Genomic DNA, 10,464 nt, shown 5'->3' with positions numbered 1-10,464 from the left:
ATATATATATATATATATATATATATATATATATATATATATATATACACATATATATGTATACGGTTATAGAACACTTCGCTATTGCGCCCCGCGGCGATAAGCCGTCATAATCGCCCGTGTCCGTTCGCACTATACAGTGTGTAACATACACGCGTTTTTTGCACCCGCGTGTGCATGAGCACATACATGTACTACAAAAAACGCTGCGTTTTATATAAAATATAAACAGCGCACACGCAGTCTGTGCCAGTCGCGCGGTACAGCCAGCGGTGGTCGTCGAAATAATACTTCGCGACGCTGTAAATGTTTACCGTTGAGATACGACCAAGTGTCGTAGCGCCGACGACGCGGCACACTTTTCAAACTGTTCGCCTTTTTTTTAACAACGGGGAAAAAGAATGAACGGGAGAAAGCTGTTCTCTCGTTCAGTTTTACGTCCAGATCACTTTTAATGCCTCGAAAAAGTTGGGAGCAATAGGGGGAGAAGAGAATCCCAAGGAGAAGGAGTTGCATTCCTTCTCCGTTGGGATAAACAAGAAATGTTGAAAATGTGATAGAAGACTATCAATGAGCGAGTTCCGCTTTTCCGCGAAATAATGCAGTAGGTATCCTTGCTACACTGTAGCAAGGATACTGTAACTGGCAGAAGCTAAGAATTACTTCGCCTAAGAATCACTACGGTCAAGTAGTCGCCAAATATTTTACGTTCGTCCCCGGTCTTTGGAAAATAGTTGCTTCGCACAATGACGTTCAATTACCCTTGCGTATGCAGAAATCTTCTACGTTCCGTGTTCGCGTTGCGCAACGATCGACTTCTATAGCGCGGAATTTTCGTTGGACTGAATATACCGAGTTCCATTAGAACGGATACTTTTAATACCGCTATTGAGATCTGTTTGCCGATGACAATGCGGACCGCGGTCTGGGAGCCGACTGTGAAGAGGCAACGGGATGTGTCGGTGAGGGATGGAACGGGACCGGCGGTCGCGGGAGGGAGGTTATAAAGGAAAGAGGGACGAGGTAGGCGAAGAGGGTAGAGGGTGGGCGAAATGGAGGATGAGAAAGCAAGAGCAGAAGAAGGCGGAGGAGGAGGAGGAGGAGAAGGAGGAGGGCTGGCTGCCGAGAGACGCGCCACGGCACAATGGGGAAAATTAATCGCTGAAATCTGGGTACAATGTAAAAGAGTCGCGAGGTTGGGGTTGACTGGGGGTTTATGAAAAAAGGTATGACTCCCCGGCGCAGCCATAAGTCAGCGATTTCCTCTGGTACATTGAGCCGGCGCCCGCGGCCGAGCGAGCGCGGCCAACTATCTTACGAGTTCTTATATACCGGGGAGGCGGCTGCCGCCAGCGCCGGTGTAAGCCGCAGGACGTGTCGCGTATGTCATTTCGACCGACCGACCGCGGCGTTATCTCCAGACCGTTCTTCGGTTGCGTTCAAAAAATTAGGGGAAACATTACCGGTTATCGGGGCCGGGTTCGGCTCCGCTCGGGAGGAAGAACTGATTCCGGCTCTCGCCGTTATTTCTCGCTCGAGCGCGAGCTCCCACATTCGCCTGTTTCCGCCCCGCGATGTCTCTCTTACGCGATTGCGGATAAATTTCGCGTTGCCTTCCTGAGCTCACGTTACATGCACCCGATTTTAAGCACGTAGTCAGCAATATATACGTTGGATCAGATTACATCGCGTAATAGTTGCGTTAATATTGGCATTATTATCGTCATTAAAAATATATATTAATCGGAAAATAAAACTTATAGCGTGTGAGAAAATTAGAAAAATGTTGAAAATTTGCATCTATCGCTATTTGCATTAATTTTAAAGTTGATTCGTTACGTATAATTATTTCCACATGTAATATTTCTGACAGATTGTATATATAAAAGATCCATCAGGGATTATATATCATACGGAATTACTCGTGGAAAATATGTTTTATAGATATGACATAATTCAATGCATTAAAAAATGCATCAGGTAAATGTAACGGCAAATCGGAATCTTTTCGTTGCAACTTACGCGCTATGCACTTTGAAAAGCTTTTTCCCCGGAAAGTTGTTAAATATTCACTTGACTGTGATAAACCTTAAGCTACCTTAAGAAGTCCTCCGGGGCCCATTACTTCTGCTTTACCACGCCTCACAGAAACGAAAGTTCCTTGTTATTGGAAGCATGTAAGCTATCCGATACACTCGACCCCGCGGCTTCGCTGTGCAGTAACTTCATTACAGTAATAGTTAAAAATTTTCAAGACCTGCCTCGTTACGGAACTTTTCGTTTTACTTGGTAGAATTTAAGTAATCGCCGCCACCCGGCTCGTAACGCTTTAAATATATTCTATTTTTCATGGAGGCTACGCGATAATGCGGTAATAAACAGATCAGTGATTCCCTAAAGTACATGAATATGACGTAACTCGAAATTTATGGAGAGGATATTTTGTACGTTCTAGAATATTTTATCCTCCTCTAACGGCCTCCTAAAACATCTCTCCGTTCTTCACTAACTAATCACAGCCGCAAGAAATTATTATCGGAAATCCGTCGATCTTCATCCAACAGGAGAGATATGTTTTCTAAATCACGATATATAAATTTTGTTGCTTGTTCCGTCCTCGATGCGAAACAAATCCTGTCGGAACACTGCGAGCATCGTATCAAACGTTAACCCGATTCCTCGGTGTCGTAAAACCGTGAACGACACGCGCTGTTCCAAAACGGAAACTGCTTTCGTTTTAGGATACGAGGGCTACATATTTTTGTGATATCAAAAATAATCGTTCTCTCTTTCTCTCCCCTCCTCCTCTTTTCTTTTTTATTCTAAATAAAAGATCACAATATATATCTTTAATTCCTACAGTCAAACCTTAGAATTATATTTATGCATAACATTATGCAAAATATTATGCAAAAATAATAAATGATTTAAATATCAACCAATATAAATATAAAATAATATAAAATAATTAACGAAAGAATGTAAGGTAAATGTACCAATGCCGGGACACTTAAGCCCTATGTCTGGACACCTTTATCATTTTAGTTTTTAAATAAGTATAACGCGAATTAAAATTAAAGATAAAAATATAATACAAGAAAAATATTATCTTTGATTCTTTGATTTTAATTCGTGTTATAACTTATTTAAGGACTAAAATGATGTCCAGACATATAGGAGTGTCTAGGCATCGGTACGTTTACCTTAATTGTATTTTTTGATATTTTTAGAAATACATGTATGTAGAACGTAAAAGTGTAAAATTTTAAGAATGGTTTTCCGAAGAATACGAATCTTAAAAAATATGTCATATGTATCTCGTATATATCTCGATACATAGATATATCTATACGTAAATTCAATAATTAAGAAACTGCCATCTTCGGATCGGCAGTATTATCCGGCTTATTCCTTTCTTCTACCGTCTCAGGTCGACCTTGTTATCCGTGATTAACTCTCTTTGCTTCGACGCTGTTCGCTATATATTTAATTAATCACATCCTAATATTAATTAAACGAAGAATCTCGCGGGCTATAATCATCCGAAATTGAAATATATTGCTAATTAAATTTATATAGTACAAAAGTCCACATATATAGATTGTAATCTAAACTGAATAGATATAAGAGCGAATGTCTCTTTTGAAAAAAAAAGAAATTAATAAATAAAAAAAACAATTTGAATCCATCTATTGGTCGAGTATAATTTTTATTTGTTACAATAATATCAATCTTTTAACATAATAATCTTTCTTTTTAAATAGGAATAACTTGCAAAAAGGAAATGTAGCAATGAAAAAAAATAAAAAATAAAAACTTTTAAGAGTAACTCATTTATGATTGCTAAACAATTAATTTTTCTAAAATATATATTTGCAAGTCATGCATTTTCGCATTTTATCTGACAAACGGAGATAATGGCATTCAGTATCCGATACACCATACACGTGACAATTATTAAAACAGAGTCAGCGTCACTTAACACGATCGTCATTTATCGTAGTTTAACGGAATTATAATGATCATCCTCATACACATGCGTGACACCGACGTGTTGCATTCATCAATATCAGAACAGAATTACGGCGAAAATTGCAGATATAGACAAAATTGCCGGAAGGATGTTCGATGTGATTTTACAAAGTCTGTATATTATTAAAATGTAAAAACAGAAATAAGAAAAAATTAAATCTTCTTGACAGTAAAAATACAGAAATAAATTAATAACAATATATGTCTATCTTTAATTGCTTTCGGCGTAATGCTATATGCAATTCTATTTTCTTATCTTTTGTGTGTTTATGATTATATGAGATATATTTATCTAACGTATTTATCTATTTTTTGTCAAATAGAATAACATTATTTATCAAGAAAGAAAAATCTGATTCTATCTTCTTAGGATTAATATCGTATTTTTCGTCCTGTCCGCGGATCAAGAAACCCACATTCAAGAAACACAATTCACTATTTTACACCGTGTTACATACACTTAGGTACCTGTCCGCATTAGTGCGTCGATGCATGCGTATTTGTAATGAGCGGCACCTCGGTTTTAGTTGCTGACATCACTTCATAAATCAACGTGCAGCAAAAACACCAGGAGCTGGTCAAGAAAAGCCGCAAAACAATATTCATGTCGCAACGTAACTCGCGTCGCATCGACGTAACCGAGTAAATAATTCCAACGGAGAGATGTGGCCGACATCAGTGATAATAACATAAATACTCATCAATCGTCTTTTAATTGCTTCTGACATAATGTTATATGCTATTCTATTTCCTATTTCTCCCCATCCTTTGTGCGCTCATGATTATTTAGTGGCTGTGCATTATATTACTGTTGACTGATTGTGATCATTCTCTGAATATCACTCGTATATGAGAATATCAAACGCCACATTGAAAATCAATCACATTGTTCTGTTCAAATTATTAAGATAGATAGGATACATATAAGATAATACAGATATTTTAGAGCACTAATAATAAGAATAATGGCTATAATACCTATATATGGATAATCTTGGATGGTCTATTTTTCCAACTTATTCCAACTTATGAGAGATTCTTATTGAGAAGTAATTTTATTTTTTAACTTAAAGCATTTACATAAATATTTAGGACGCATTTAATGCACATTAACATTTTTACGCTAAACAAAAACAAAATGGGATTACGATATTTTCAGTCAAGCAGATTAATTACTGCAATCGCTTCATTTGAAGATTTAAAAGGAAAACAAAAAATAGAGTTTATATACCAAATATTTAATCGATATTTTAAGTATACTTTAAATATACAATCGCAATATATATTAATATTCTTCTTATTATTAAAATCACGTTTTTAATTATTATTTTCACGATTTTAATGTATAATTACAAGAAATGTCGATATTTTAAATGTTTATTTTAAATTAGTTACATACCGATTTAACACAGTAGTGAGTACATCGATTAAAAAGTGGAAGATTAACGCGTTTGTACATTTTTAATTGTTATTAATATCATAGGTTTTTATTTTCAGTTATTATTCAAATTTTGTTTTAAAAGTATATTAACTAACTAACAAATATGTTAACTAACATATTCAGAATAAAACTGTATCTTGAAACACGGATGATTCAGTAGTTATTATTTGATGAGAGATCAATTGACATTCTGTTCAGATAAAATATGAGAACGATTATATTCATGTAAAATCTACGTTGTTATATAAAAGATTTTAGATATCCACGCGAAAAGATAAGCGAAGCTTTGCGATGTAAAGTAAACCAACAATTAAAAAAAAACGCACAAATTATTATTTAAAATTTGTACTACATGCGATGAATAAATCAATGGGCAACATTCGCAATACGCGATATTTTTGTAATAAATTCGATGCAACGCAAGTCATTCATATAATTATTATTGTTTTGCACGATAATATATACAGTTTTTGAAAAACATTGAGCATTTTACGTGATTTTGATGATATCTGAAACAAACCGAACTATCGATCGCAATAATTGATCGATCATATGAAGTCTAACGTTCGTTTTAATCTTTTAAGACATTATGTTTATTCTAAACTTTAAAATAATCCCGAAAAACGACGATTGTCACGTTCGGTGAAGGATAACTGATCTAACAATTTGGTCAAATCAAGATCCCTCCACCGAATGGCGTCCCAACTTAGAGAAGAATGATCTTCAAAATGGAGAGCAAGTGGAAATTTCCTTCTATTAAACTCTATAAGACTAATTTGTAAAAGAAAGTTAAGCAATCTATCGAACATTAACGGCCCCCATTGCAGGAAGGAACAAATTTCCCAGATTTTCCGGATTGATCCTGATAGGGGGGACCAGCTAGAATCGACGATAGTCATCGTTTCTCGTATAATTATAATGCAAATTTAAAATTCATATTATTGCATATTGCAATTTGCCTGTATATTTTTAATATTTAACTATTCTTCCATTACTAAAATACATCGTTTTTAAATAAATGATTAATTAACTAAAGATAAAGATAAAGATTGTCGATATTAAAATTAACGAGTAATAAGATAAAGTGGAATTAAAAAGCAAAAACAATTAAAAAAGGGGGCCAAATTTCGAGCAATAATAGGTGTTGAAATTTATATATTTAAATTACAAATTACAAATTACAAACATGAATATATAAATTTCAACACCTATTATTGCTCGAAATTTGGCCCCCTTTTTTAATTGTTTTTGCTGTTTGCTTTATCGAGCGTAATTTTTTCGTTATTTGGAATTAAAAAGTTGAACGCGGTTGTGCGTGAGTAAGTTTTATAACATTTAATTAATTAAAAAAGAATTTTATTAAAAAAGAAATAAAAACATGGATAAAATATCATTCGTAGTAAAAAATGGTTACAAACGAGTATATTTAATAAAACGATTTAATAATTAATCATGTTCTGAACTGGCAAGATTTGCTCGGAAATAGCTTTGAAAGAAAAATAAAAAATTAAAGACTAAAATGTATTTGATTGTAATCATTTGTTAATCTAAATTTTTATCTTTTTTTTTATCTTTTATTTTTTTTTTTTATCTTTTTATATTATATATATCTTTATTTAATAAATAGTCATATCCATTTCACTGCTATCATTTATCAGTAATTAATATTAATATACTAGTATTAATAAGAAAACATTTATTGAGAAGAATAAAATTTTCTCTTAATATACTAACCATTTTCGTGATTCAATTTAAAAATTGTATTATCGATGTCTGCTTTTTGCCGAAACAACTATATTTCCAGAAATCCCGGGATTCAAGAAGACTCGAATTTAATTCCGGCAACTATAGAATCTGCAATTTTCAACGGGGCACCAAACCGACGAGAAACAATCCTCCACATTGAAGATCGTTATGACTCTTTACTAGTACGGATGCTTTCGTTAACGTCCACCTGACACAAGGGACAGAGATAAGGCCCATTTGTTGAGTCAGCGATTGTGCCTAAAAACGTGGAAACAACGCGATACTCTTTTGCAATGGACTTTAAACATTTATCGCAAAAAGTAGATTAGGAAATAGTTCGACGGACATCAAACACGGCGCAAAATTTACAAATACGTTTAATCAAAAGCAATATATAGTATTTTATAATTTTTGATTTCCATAACCGATAATACAAAATTTACAATTTTGCAATTATTTTGTCGAATGTATAATTCGCGATGTTGAAAATATCTACGTCAAATTTTACAAGCGAGAAGCTAACATTCGATCATCGGTTTTTAGCATCGAGTTTTTATACTGTTATTTAAAACATTTCTATATTAAAAACAATAAAAATGATGATAATCATAAAATTCGAGATCAGATCTCTAGATAGTACACTAACCTACAGTCGCGATCATGCGAGATTAGAAAAATGTATTTGGAATTTTTTCATTTATGACCAATTGAGATTCAATTCGAAACGGTATCTTTCCGTTTCTGATTACATGCGATCGCACATGTGTGCAATGATATTGTAAGTTTACTTCGGTAAAGTACCACATTACCGTCCATTTGTTTATCTTCATTTTTTATTTTTCTAGCCAAATTAAATTTATCTTTTGTTACTCTTGATCAATATCCTTCATTCTAGCTATAGTCCAGAGATCGACACGAAGGAGAAATACTCCTGCTGACTAATTATCGCCGACAATTCAGCGTAAAACTTTTACGTTTCTGTATAATTCGCAAAACAGAAATGCGCCGCGAAGGGACCATTATGTTAATTAACTTAATTAATTAAAAAATTTGCAGTAATGTATATTTAGAATATGAATTAATTTCACGTTTATTCTTGATAAGCGTGTCATGCTCAATGCTTTTAACAATACTGAAAAATACATCCAATTAGATATAGGTATACTCAAATTTGAAAAAGAACTTGATATTAAACGTATTCTATTTCGAAGATGCAATTATGTTTCACGGATATTAAGAATTTTATATTAAATTTAACAACATATTAAAAACAATATATATAAACGTATGTGAAATTTTAATATAGAAATAAATGAATAAAAATTATAGAATTCGAGACTCATATATGCGTACTTTCATCGATTTGAATGATCACTACTGTCTTACAATTTTATTATTATTATTCGTTGTTAAATCTCAAAAACATACCAAGTGAGAAATTCAAAATGAATGACCTAAGATTAGGGAGGGATAATTTCCCGTACAATTAATTTCAATAAAAATATTTCTATGTATTTTATTTGTAAATTATTAAAATTATTTTTTATATAACTCCCGAAACTAACGTACTATACGATAAACCGACTGCGTCGCTGGGTTTTAACTGGATCCTTCCATCTCGCCGAAGTCGTACTCAAGAGAAGGAAGGTATCATTGGTGAAAAGCTATGTAATTATAGATACATTAAAAATGTTTATTAGATTTTACTGAATAAATGATTGTAATTTCGTTATCAATAGTGTAGATTTACTGGATGCTGGCCAATTGAAATTCGTAATGTCTCTTAACATCCACTTCTCCCATTCTGTTTTAGATGCAGTAAAGCTAGTTCATCAGATTAGTACTTGTTCAATTGAATGAGTAGGGTATTGCGTAAGATATTAAGGATATTACGTAGACGAACAAGAGAGCCGTATATTCAATTCAACGATTTTGACAGAGGTCGCATTATTGGCATGAGAGATTTTAAGTGTACTTCTTCAAAAGCGTAACTCGACTCTCTCTTAGTATTCTGTCTTTTTATAAACAGTAGTGTATTTTAGTTTATACATTTCCAGGCAACGAAATATGATATTACATTTATTCATAATATACGTTTATATTATTGTTAACATACTACAGATATTTACATGCATCATATACAACTGTTATATATCAAAATATAAAATAAAGATTATTTTGTGACTCACCGATCAGAATATGTAACAACAGAATTGTTAACTTTCACCTTTTTCTCTTCTTAATTCCTTTTATTTTTTCTTTTAACATTTGCGGAAACAGCGGGTAATCAGACGATCACGCGCGAATATTAAAATATTACTTATATCACATTTTACACATCACTTCCAAAATTTATTCCGTTTTTGGAGAAATAATGCGAAGCTATACGGAGCAGTTTGTAGTGGTACCGCATTGCTTGAGTGGCGGCATACAAATGGCAGCGCGACCTTGTGTACGCATCAGCACGCTGTGCGCCGCACAAATACGAGTAAACGCCAAGGCCGCACGTCAATCGAATTGCCATTTTCATGAAATATTTAACATATTATAACGGAATAAACAAATATTTTCAAAATAATTTTGATAAATGGGCATGTGTACTGGGTTCATGAATTTGATTGCGATTTATATACTCTATTCAGAAATAATCATTGTGAAATAATAATGTTTGACAAAAAGTGTGTAATAATATCTTAACTGAAGATAATTTCCCTTTCAATAAATCTATGAAACATTATGTACTTATATACATTTATAATATTCACAGATTAATTATATCAAATTAAAATAAAAATTAATTTGACATCGAGATACGATATGCAAGTGCGGAATTTTAAATCTTATAATCATAAATCTTATAATCGTTTGCCATACGAAAATATAAGATCCAACAGACTTAAAAATTATTTATTAAATTGTATTGCACTTCAAGACCTGTTTTAACTGAATTCTTCAACAGAAATGCGATTATTAGGGCGACATGAACGTCATGAACTATAACTTAATGTATTGTCGAATTACAATGCATACTGGCAGACAGCGATCCGGCAAAGTTTATCGATGGTGAGTGAAACCAAAATCGTAAGACACACCGAAGAACGGAAGGTCCGCCGTCGCATTGTCACTTGTCGCGTATAAAATTTTTCTCCCACGGCGAGAATGGTAAAAGTAAAGTCGGCGGGAAAAGGGATTTTCCCCTCGGCTGGGTTATAATGAGAAAAGTAATTCCAATTTAAATAATATTC

General features: G+C 33.3%; 1 protein-coding gene across 2 annotated transcripts in view; it reads right to left on the bottom strand.

Moving 5' to 3' along the window:
• The window catches only part of LOC112457375 (lachesin-like), a 95,820-nt gene extending 86,183 nt beyond the window's left edge, over positions 1-9,637 (bottom strand). For both annotated transcript variants that reach the window (XM_025020386.1, XM_025020388.1), the window contains exon 1: positions 9,409-9,637. The gene's annotated coding sequence lies outside the window, so the exon portion shown is untranslated. The remainder of the gene's footprint in view (positions 1-9,408) is intronic.
• Positions 9,638-10,464: the final 827 nt, after the last annotated feature.

Source organism: Temnothorax curvispinosus, unplaced genomic scaffold (genome assembly GCF_003070985.1).
Source record: "Temnothorax curvispinosus isolate PA1 unplaced genomic scaffold, ASM307098v1 QBEX01007734.1, whole genome shotgun sequence".
Taxonomy (NCBI): domain Eukaryota; kingdom Metazoa; phylum Arthropoda; class Insecta; order Hymenoptera; family Formicidae; genus Temnothorax; species Temnothorax curvispinosus.
Note: the sequence above shows the minus strand (reverse complement) of the source record. Positions and strands in the feature narration are given on the sequence as shown.